The sequence below is a fragment of the Ceratotherium simum genome, chromosome 8 (assembly GCF_057802395.1).
Source record: "Ceratotherium simum simum isolate JZ-2026a chromosome 8, ASM5780239v1, whole genome shotgun sequence".
Lineage (NCBI taxonomy): Eukaryota > Metazoa > Chordata > Mammalia > Perissodactyla > Rhinocerotidae > Ceratotherium > Ceratotherium simum.
The window spans coordinates 70742298-70753992 of NC_141907.1; the positions used below are offsets into that span (position 1 = coordinate 70742298).

Sequence of the window (11695 nt, forward strand, 5' to 3'; positions counted from 1 at the left end):
AGCAGCTGGGCCCTTGAAAAAATGTTCCCACTGTTCCCCCTCCTCTAGCTAACCTCTTATTGTCCTTAACATTCAGCTAAAATATTACTCTCTGAGTGCCTTCCTTGACAAATCTCCACCCCACATGTATTAGACTTTCCTCTGCTGCACTTCCTTTAGCACCCCATGTCTACCCATTTGACAGCAGTGTATAAGTACCACCCTCTTTAGAATATATCTCTCCATTTTAATGGTATAATTTATCCTAAGTGCCACACTCTTTAGACTGAAAGCTCCTTTAAGGCAGGTAGTATCTCTCATCTATCCCAAAAGCTAAGGATGAAATCCACATCACATATTCTCAATAAATGTTTGCTTAATAAGTAAATGTTTAAGATGGGGCAATATATGTTTTCTATATCACTGGCAGTGACATATAACTCACAATACTAAGTTTGGCCATATAAAATTGCCCATATTTTGGATCAAAAATGGTTGATTACTGGCAATTATATATGATTCCCTTTTATAACCAACACTCATTTATTCATGATTAAGCACAGCATAGTGATGACTATGATATCTGCTTTCTCAATATAATTGTAAGCAGGCTGTAATGAAAATCATGGTGTGAAATAAGTATAGGGTTAATTTCATCAGTCTTCTGCAGCTATAGGTCATGCATTATTTCACATGATAGCCTACCTACCCAGAGTTACATAAGCCACTAAGCAAATGAAAGAGACATATTGATCACTAGCTCAAAACAGCTTCTTTTGGAGTCTTATAAGCACCACTGTCATACTCTATTTCTCAAAGATATTATTTGACAGATTATAACTGCTTCATCTTTGCTGGAGTCTATTGATTATGGACTTTGGTGACAATGAAACATCAAGTATTTGATTAAAAAATATATTCTGCCTGTGTGTGCAGATATTTTTATAAAATAATAACAAGTTTTTTAAATTATCCCAACTAGCAGAGCAACTGGATCTATTTTTAATATTGTTTTTATTAAGCAAAAGGATTCGTAGGCTAAGATGTCCATAAACGGTGTTTTATAAAACTGTGATGGGATTTCACTTCCCCTATTTCTAAAGATCTAAAGAATATGCATATATATAAATAATATAATATATATATATTCTTGAAAGAAATTGAGCATTATAATTTAGCTCAGAACCAATTCTTCTACTAGAGGGGATGAACTGGTGAAATATAGAATTGTGTTGCAAATAATAAAAGCCACAGAAAAATACTGTGACCCAACTGTCACTCAGCCTCACGAAATTGTTCATTGCAGCCATCTTACACAGGCTGGTAACACCCAGGTATCACCCAGGGTGGTAGCATCAAAGTGTCACACGGTGCACCCATGCACCTCAAGACCTCATGCTACTATATGTGGTATTAATAGCACTGCACCACCAGTTATACATTCTGTCCTTTTGAATTTCACTTTTTTTTTTTTCCGTGAGGAAGATCAGCCCTGAGCTAACATCCACGCTAATCCTCCTCTTTTTTGCTGAGGAAGACCAGCTCTGAGCTAACATCTATTGCCAATCCTCCTCCTTTTTTTTTTCCCCCAAAGCCCCAGTAGATAGTTGTATGTCATAGTTGCACATCCTTCTAGTTGCTGTATATGGGACGTGGCCTCAGCATGGCCAGAGAAGTGGTGCGTCAGTGCACGCCCGGGATCCAAACCCGGGCTGCCAGTAGCGGAGCGTGCGCACTTAACCACTAAGCCACGGGGCAGGCCCTGATTTTCACTTCTTTAGTTGACGTTATTTAGAGCAATATTTCTTCACATCCCACCTAGTGTATGGATTACATCGTTCCTGTTAAGGAACATTTTTAAATTTGCAACTCACCACTGCTTATGTGATTTCTCATCTATAGGAAATGGGTCTAATTCAACAGCTTCTTGCATGAGTTGCCATAATGAAGATCTGAGATGGTCCTGCTGTTGGTGTTTCTCACGCTAGCCTAAAATAAAAGCAAAAATACAGATGAGTTTGATTTTAACATTCAGATGGGAATTTCACCTGCATTTAGAAAACCAAAAGACTGGCAAAGACAATTGGTGATGGGTGGTGGGACGCAGGGGGAGGGAATAAAACATCTCAAGGTAGTTCACCCTGTTCAAATTTATCACAAGCACAAGACTTTGGTGTTACCAATACCAGAGTAGCTGGGTATTTTAAAATCTGAACATAAGCCCAATTAGTAATTGTTACTTTGGTTGATAAGATATTTGGTTTTGTGATATGGATTTGGTTTTGTGATACAAGGCACCCTACTCAGCTTCAACTGGGACAGCTCCATAGTTCCACGTTTGCGTATTCTGCTTTCATATAAGATGTCACTGGAACGTAGTTTCTGAGAAAAGGAGGAGGAGAAGTTCGAAAACTGCTGACTTATGTGAAAAAAAATAAAACTAACCTGAAGTTGGTCTGAAGCTGGGAAGGTACATGTATGTATGTTTTTCCATAATCTGATCTAGTTACAAAGGTAGGTCTGTAACTTCAAATTGTTACTTTTTGACATTATATTGGACCAGATTCTCTAGGACTGTGCCAGTTTCCAATGTTCTACCCATTATCAAACCATATTGATTGATTTGATTTCTAGTTTGGAAAGTATGCTCACCATCCCCAAAATAAACCTCTCTGCTGCAAATAAGCAGCATCCCTTTATGAGCCAGGTGCTTACATCTACCACTAGGAATTCCTCCCCCATCACACTCTCCTGCCCACCCGCCCCCGCCCCCGCCCCCGCCCAGGCCATCCCAATATGGCCTCCAGTGTTACCTACTACCATTTCAGAGGAGGCGAATTTCTTTCTCCTCTGAATTCCTACCACATTTATTGTCAAATCACTGATATGGGCCCTTGATCATAAACCATCTTTGTTATTTAACCTCATTTCACTAAATGACTGTAAACTCCCAAATGGCAGAAACTTTGTGCTACAGTTTCTCAACTCTTCCACCCATAGCACTTAGCAGAAAACTCTGTGCATGTGAGACATTCATTCAAAGAATATTAATTGTGTCCCTACTGTGTACTAGACACAGTCAGTCCTAACAGAGATTATAATTGAGTAGAGAATACAGGAAACACAGGAATAGGCAATCACTGTGTCGTGTGCTAAGTGCTATGGCAGAGGAAGGACGGACACTGAGTAAACATCACCAAGTAAGCGGATCTAAGAGCTTTACTTCACTATCAATGCTTTCAGACCCTACTTCCAATGCATGAGAAGAGGACAACAACTTTAAGAAACTCATTTTAGGAAGCACATGGAGCACTCAGGTAGGTTAACACCCAAAAACCAGAAGGCAGTTTTACTTAATTCTATGAAGACAAGTCACTAAGATGAATTTCTAGTACTTTTTTTTTTTTTTTTTTTAAAGATTTTATTTATTCAGTTTTTTCCCCCCAAAGCCCCAGTAGATAGTTGTATGTCATAGGTTCACATCCTTCTAGTTGCTGTACGTGGGACTCGGCCTCGCGTTGGACGGAGAAGTGGTGCCTCGGGGCGCTCCCGGGATCCGAACCCGGGCCGCCAGCATCAGAGCGCGCGCACCCAACCGCCAAGCCACGGAGCCGGCCCTCTAGTACTTTTAAGTCACCACTGGGTTGTGGGTGTTTTTTCCTTTCTGCCATGCACACACACACACACAAAGTAGCAGGCCATTTTACTGTGGATATTACCAGGCAGGCGACTCTGCAAATGCCTGGTTGCCCTGTAGGGGAACTTCATTTTATACCTGTACACTATACAGGGTTTTAGAGTAACTATGAGTTAGGAATGATTCTAAGGAAGCTCCAGGCATTTCTTTTCCCATTCAAAACTTTAATTTTCATTCCTAGAAGCCTTAGTTCTATAAGCCTAAGGGTTTTACATCTCAGGGATAAGAACACTGAGAAAGGCTGCAGTGGCTTGTTATGGATCCAAAACACCAATTCAACTAGAAAATCCTTTACCAAAAATAAGTATAAATTTGCAGTCCACTTTTCAAACCAAAAATGTTTCTTTTGATTTGAGGATTTTCAATACCTCCTGAGGTTTCCATTTAGAATTTCTGCCAAGATTCACAATAAGAAATGAAGTTCCCTTCCATTAAATAGAGGGAAAAAAATTGGCACCTAAATATATAGATTTTCGACTTTCCCTCTCTTTGCCTTGATTTTCTCATAAGGATAAAATGTACTCAAACTGAAAGTAGCCAAAACCTTACAACTTTGCTATGAAAAGATGTATAGATAGGTAAATTTCTGAAAATCCAAGCTCCAATTCTAAATTACATTTTCTCTTTCAAACCATCAATATGCAGCATGATCTTTTATCTGAATCAGCAGCAGTGTCTCATCGCAGACTTATGTAATGTAATAAATACATCTAACACGCTGAAGAAACAAATGGATTCTCTTCTTCTTTACAAATAAGCATCTCCCCCAGTAGGCTATAGGCCCAACTTTTTCCCCAAGTCCTTGGTTCTCAGAAGAAGGTGCAAGAGATGCATGTGTGGCAGGAAGGAAGCACTCAGCCTGCAGCAAATACAGCATTGTACTCCTTTCCTGTCCTTACTGGACACTTTGTGCCTCTTTTTGCCTAAGTGTTGCAACGTCCAACCAAAAGCTTAAAAGAAACTGTAAGAGGAAATAGTAGGGGCAATGGAGAAAGAATTTAAAATGTCAATTTGTTCACTTCTTATTCTAATTGAAGGAAGTCCCTCTTGCTTTGAGTCTATTATTCTCATAAGCAACTAAGCAATCATTCCATTTGAACACACCGTTCTGTGCAAAGTCTTTTAGCTACAAATGTGACCTGAAGCCAGAACTAGAGCAAGCAGGGAGAGCATCTGTTCCCATGTTTAACACACAAGAAAACCCTCAATCTGTCTTTATCTTTTAAAATCAGTATTAAAAGACATTTTTCCTAAGATTACATCCAAAGAAATAGATTCATTTACATAAAGCCACAATAAAACTTAAAAAAAAAAACCTTTAAATATGAGAGGCTTTACCTTTAAATACAGGAGGCTTTTTCACATTACTTAGATCAGGCAGATTCCTCTTGCTTATGATATTCCTATAGGATATACTAACAAGGAAAATCCTATGAATTTTCCTGTAATTTTAAAAATATACATACATTTATAGCATCCACAATCAACTCTCAGTTCATCCTAACCTTGAAAAATACTGACCACGTACCATGAAACCATTAAATACTAATAGCTGCAGACGTACCAGACAATGACAGCAAAAACACACTCGGTCCCTCTGGGATCTGTCCATAAACATCCCCTTACAGCATGGCAAACACACTTCTCCCAACAGCAGATGCTGTTCTGGGGCAAGCAAGCAGGAAGCTGGAGGCAGCTGGTTTTTCCACTCTACATATAATTTCTTACTGCCTCATCATCAAGAATCTTTTTATCAAAACTTCGAAGATTTTGTAACACCAGGAGCCCGTCAAATTAAAAATACTTTGCAAAAACAGGAAGGAGTGATATGCAAATGAAGAAGCACGAAGACTCTTTAATATCTAAGGTCATACCACCTTTGTCATCTGATTTTCTAGTTCCGTTGTGGAGGAAAGAAAATCCAGTTTGCTCTATGTGATAAAATAAGCAAATCCAGGACTTTAGGTCAATTTTAAGAGTGAGATCAAGGTAGAGAAGGGAATACATACCAGAGGCAGCAAAACTAACTGTCCAGTCCCTAAAATCCAATGATTCCTAAGTGGAGTCAGAAGCTTGTGAGCTCATTCACGAGCATCGCTGTCTATATTTACAACACTTATGCTCACCTAAGGTAGAAAATTTACAGAAGCCTCTCTGAGAGAAATGATCATTCCTGCAACCATTTCTACTACATTGATCAGCATTCTGTGAGATTTTCCAGGGTCCGACAACTAGCAGACTAGGGATAGAGGAAGAAATTGGACCTTGGACTGGCAATGCCTGGTGCACTTAGACCCGTTTTCCTTCAGTCTGCACTGTGGCCTGTCTCAGATGACTTAGCCTGCCTCTTTCCAGTTTGTTCATAAAAGTTACCGTCAACAAACCAGAAGCAGGCAGGGCTGCTGTACAGACACTGTCAGGCTCTGCAGGAAAGACAGCCCATGTAAACAACCTTGTGATCGCTTCAGAGCCGACTGCCCTGGGATAAGCCCATCTTTCTCTGTGGCTAAACTGCAGTACCCTGGTAAGTTATGTCTTTAAGGGGGTAAAATCAAAGACTCAGTCTCTAGATTTAAATGTAGAGGGAGAAAAAAGAAATAGATATATAATTTTCTTAAAATATCTCTAAGCTTGATTTACTTGAAGATTTTCGAATAAATCACATTTTGCTGTAGGCACAAATACATAAATTCTGATAAGTATACTGCCATGCTCATTTCTGATGCTACATTTTTTTTTTACCCAAAGAGCTCTGACATTTCTAGCGGACACAGTATCCCGGCACAGAATACCTGGGAGCCATGCTACAAAAAAAAAAATGCTGCCTGCTATGACTAGGAGATGACTTTCTTAAAGAGCCCTCTTACCTGTGTGACCGCAGTGCCATGTTTCCTCTTATCTCTAATCTGACTCCCGTTCTGTGTTCCTCTCCCCAGCCCAAATTTAGCCTAGAGTGTCTTTGAAAGAGTAATGCCATCAGTTTTGCAACTAAAACATATAAATACTATTCCCTACTAAAATATGCAAATATGTCCCAACATATTTATTTAAGTTACACCTCTCAGGAAGTAAACATAAATGCATACTTAAAGACATGATTTTTTAATGTTTTATGGAACCCATAGCATTTCTTAGGTATGGGACTGAGGTCAGCACTTCTAACAAGCACAGCTGTGCTCTCTGTCTCTCTCTCTCTCTCTCTCTCTCTGTTTTTCTCGTTCCTTCTGTAGCTCTGCATTGGTCTAAAAACCCCTGGTCACAATAAGATCGCTCCCTCCCACCCTCTGCCAACCCTCACTCCAAACAGAAAGGTTTCAACACGCCCAGGTCTGGGGAGAGATGCTCCACACAGAAGGAAAAGCTGGTGGCTTCTTGCCTCAGAGGTAGTTCACTTCATTAACCTGCTTTCCACCCCATCTCTCCCTCTCCCACATTCACTCTCCCACCCCACCAGGAGCGATCAATAGACATCACCCCACCCTCCAAAAAACAGGTTAGAACCCAGAATGAGCAAAGAGCTACCTACCATTCCGTGCTTGAGAACTACGATCCTGATCCAGCAGTGTTTGCCCCAGAAATCCTCCCTACTTGTTTTTCATTAACCACATTCCAAACTGTAATAAGGAACAGATATTTTGGAGGTGGGGAAATTGTTTAAAATTAATGATGGACAGGTGATTTCCAAGAAAACCCAGTCTTAAAGTCACTCAAGCCCCTAGGAATTGAGGGGTGAGGAGAAAAAAGAAAAATTGCAAAAATGAGAAAGGAAAAGAAAAAGGTAAGCATATAACAAGCACCACCCACCCCCATAAAAATAAAAAGGGAAGGGGAGGCTTAAAAAAAAAAAAGAAAAAGAAGAAGAGTGGCTTGCTGAATCACCCTCTTTCACTGCCTGGAAACCATTGTGCAGCGTGATGCTGCCTGTACCATTGTGGAACCTACCAGAGGAGACGGACAGAGGGCTTGGGGAATGGGGTTGCTATGGCAACTGAAAGGAGCACACATGACGTCAAAGCCCAGAGAAGTCTAGGGAGGGGGGAGCGGGGGAAAGGGAAAGAGGAGAAAGTCTATGAGTGGCTGCAGCTACTGTGTTTTCCGGTGAAATGAAGACCAGGCAAAATGGAAAGGAATAGGTTTGTTGGCAGCTGCTTTCAGCACCGACATCAGGCAGCCGCTCTGCACGACCCGGAGAAACAATCGGCTCCACGCAGCCCTGGCCCTGTCCACAGCAGCGCTGAGGAACAAATGCCCGCAGACCAAAACACCCCTGGAAATACAGTCGGTCTCTGCTTTTCAACTCGCTCAGCTTTTCACAAACAGCACAGAGAGAGCCATGTAGTATCTAAAAATGCCAAAACAAACAAGGATGTTAATAACCTCAGAGGAGAAGTGAGCATTTGAGTCCGGCTTGGTCCCCAGAGGTCATTTGCACAGCACTATTCCTCCTCTCTGTTTCCTTGTTTTTCATAAAAATCCTAAATAAATACCCACTAAACCAAACTCAACAAACTGAATCTTAGATTGCAATTTGAATGGAGAAAGAAAATACTGATAATTTGAGTTAACAAATCAGGTTTCTTTTTTTTATTAATTGCAGATAATTCTCTGGAAAACTCATACAAATTGCGTTTCTACTATTTGGGGCAAATATCTCAATTTTATTTAAGTAATTTGCCCTACCTTCGACTGTTAGAGTATATTTTTAAGTCTCCATACAGTTTTAACATCTACAAATAATAGTTTCTTTAGAATAAGAGCAGTTGACTACTTCCACTATTGTGAAAAAATTATCAAAAATTTTTAACCTTTTAAAAATATTTTTTTACATAAGGAAAATTTTCAATGCATGTTTGGCCTAACTAGCCTCAGCCCTTAGACTTCTCAAGTTATGTAATCTAACCAAATTCCTTTTTTGCTTAAACAGCTTTGAGGTGGGTTTCTATCTATTGCAACCAAGTAGTGCTGAGTTTTATACCATTCTATATGTTTTGGAACTAGCACACTTACACGAATATGGAGCTTCTTCCGTATGTTAACAGAAAAGGTATAACATGCAACAGATATAAACTAAGCTGTGATTGTAGGCACTGACACACATCATAAAACTATATGGGACCACATCAGGTTTTGTTGTTGTCATTGCTGCTGTCATTTTTTTCAGTGGGGAATCTAGAAAAAGAAAGTCTTTCATGAGTTTTCTGTCTTTTTGTCCATTGGACAAGTGTGTGGATGTCACTTTACTCTAATTTCAAGTTCAACAAGAATCAGTTGCTTATTATCTTTTAGTCTTGGCAATGGGTCTACCTACAAGATGACTATGTCTCAAGCAAAAATATGTGTTGATTAGCCAAACAACTTTATAGCACAATGTAATTGGCATTCAGGCTTTTAAGTTATTATATTTTACGTTTTAATATCAAAAGTCAATTCCTAACAACTGGATATCAATAAGGAAAAAATAAACTTCAACTCTTACCTCACACTGCAAATACAAAAATTAATTTGAGATAAATTATGTACTGAAACATAAAAGCCAAAATCTATAAAGCTATTAGAATAAAATGTATCTTTTAGATGAAAAAAATAGCTTTCCGATCTTGGAGTAGGCAAAGATTTCTTAGGACACAGAAAGCACTCACCATAATAAAAAGAAATAGACTTGATCAAAATTAAAAGATTCCACTTGTCCAAAGTCACCATTAAGAAAATGAATAGACAAACCACGGACTAGAAGAAAATACTCTTGATAAACATGGCTGAAAATATTCTTGATATACACAAATTCTAGATTATATTAAAATATCCCACAACTCAATGATAAAAACAAATAATTTTGTTTAGTGGGCAAAAGTCTTGAACAGGAGCTTGACAAAAGAAGATTTATAAATGGTCAATAAGTATCTAAAAAAGTATTCAACATCATTGGTTATCAGAGAAATGCAAATTAAAATTGCAATAAATGTCATTTCACACCCATAAAAATGGTTAAAATTAAAAAGACTAACAACATTAAATATTGGCTAGGACATGGAGAAACTCGAACTCCCCTACATTACTGGTGGGAGTATAAAATGGTAAAACTACTTTGGGAAATGGTTTGGCAGTTTTTTAAATGATAAACATACTCCTACAGTATGACTTAACAATTCTATGCATAGTCACCAAAGAGAATAGAAACATATGTCCACAAAAAAAAAAGTTGTATACAAATGTTTATGCCAGCTTTATAATTGGTAAAAACTGGAAACAACTCAAAGTATATCAACAGGAGAATAATATGTTCATATAATAGAACACTATTCAGCAATAAAAAAGAATGGCAACCTTGAATAGGTTAAAACCAATAATTTTCTCCCAATTAGGTGTTAATTCTTGATGGTACAAGTTACAAAGAGTGATAGATGCCAACACTGATCATAGATTTTCCAGTGGATTTTACTATTTAGTATTTTCAACCTACTCATTTCAGTAATATTTAGATGACTAAAATGGCCTTTTAAGTCTGTTCTATACAATATAGAAAAATTAAGTTCCTAAATTAGATCACTTAATAAAAGTTAGCTTAAAAAAAAATCAACACCTAAATAGATCCCATTCATTATTGGATAAAACCAAAACTCCTAATTTAAGCCCTCAATAAGATGAGTCTAATGTACGTCTCTATTGCCATTTCTCAATCCAACAAATATATTCTAGAGCCTCTCCTCCCCACAAAATACATTTTTTTAATCAAAAGAGAGAAAGAACAAGTATAGATACCTTATTATAGCCATCACTGTGTTTGCCAGGTACTGTGCTTTGCATAGTTGCACCCACCATAAAACTCCCACAAAAGTACCTCCTTCCTTTCATTTGGCATTTATCATACTGTATTTTGTATTACTCTAATTTTATGACTATATAATATCTTACTTTAAACTTGCCTATGACTTAATCCTCTTTATTTCTCACTGTCTTCCCTGAAAGTTCCCTTTTCCAAGAACCTAGCAAATCTTCGATTTGGTAGATATGGTAGGTGATCAGTAAAGACTTATGCTTAATTATAATTATCTGTGGTTATATAATTCTTTTTACCAGCTTTCAAAACTTTTTATGTCAAATGTTATTATGGAGTGTTCAGTGTTAAGATATCCAATATTAAAGCAGGTAACCTCTGTTACAATATTACATATTTGAACTTGAACTGTTTCAAACTCTTTTCAAAGTGTTTTCAAATGAAACTATATTTAATCTAGAAGTCTGACCTGAATTCTATCAGTACTATCAATCATAAGAGTTTTTGAAAGAAGTTTTAAATGAATAAATGAATGTACTAAGTTCTTAGTTTGAAAAGCACAGAGTTGTATTGAGTACCCCTTGTATACAAGTTTATTTCTTTAATGGCATATTTTTAGTCTGTGGTAGGACTGAAGATGTTCAGGAATATTTCTTGTTCTCCAAGCAAGGAGATCTCTCTTCCCTTATAAATGAAAACTTTGGGATATTACATTTTCAGAATGAACTACTAAAACAAGCAACAACATAGATGAATCTCAAAAACATTACGTTAAGTGAAAAAAATGAAACAAAAGAGTATTTACTGTATAAGTCCATTTATATAAAGTTCTGGAACAGACAAAACTATTCTATGTTGATGAAAATCAGAACCATGATTGCTTGGGGGAGCCACACCATTGAGGACTGAAATGGGAAATTTCTCCGGCTATGAAAACGTTCTACCTCTTGATGGAGGTGTGAGTTATTACATAGGTGTAAGCCTCTGTCAAAACTCAAGTGTTACTCTTAAGACTGCTGCATTTCACTCTATGTAAATTAAATTGCTGTTTAAAAAAAAAAAAAATTAAGTCAATTCCCAAGAAGAAAATTGCTGAGTGGGCAATAAATTAGAGTTCCTAAACCTGAAAATCTGGTCCCATATCTTGAATCTTGATTTTGCAGACCCAGCAACAGGAAAGGCCAGACTCAGGGTCACCAGGATCTTAAGAGATCTAGCAAACCCTCTGAAGTGAGGCAGAAATT

At 37.9% G+C, this 11695-nt stretch overlaps 1 protein-coding gene across 1 annotated transcript in view; it reads right to left on the reverse strand.

Annotated features, from left to right (window-relative positions):
• MAPK10 (mitogen-activated protein kinase 10) overlaps positions 1–7717 on the reverse strand; it is a 308625-nt gene extending 300908 nt beyond the window's left edge. Inside the window, exons 1-2 of the mRNA XM_004430916.3 lie at positions 7203–7717; positions 1854–1968 (exon numbers count right to left, since the gene is read on the reverse strand). The gene's annotated coding sequence lies outside the window, so the exon portion shown is untranslated. The remainder of the gene's footprint in view (positions 1–1853; positions 1969–7202) is intronic.
• Between the last annotated feature and the right edge of the window lie 3978 nt (positions 7718–11695).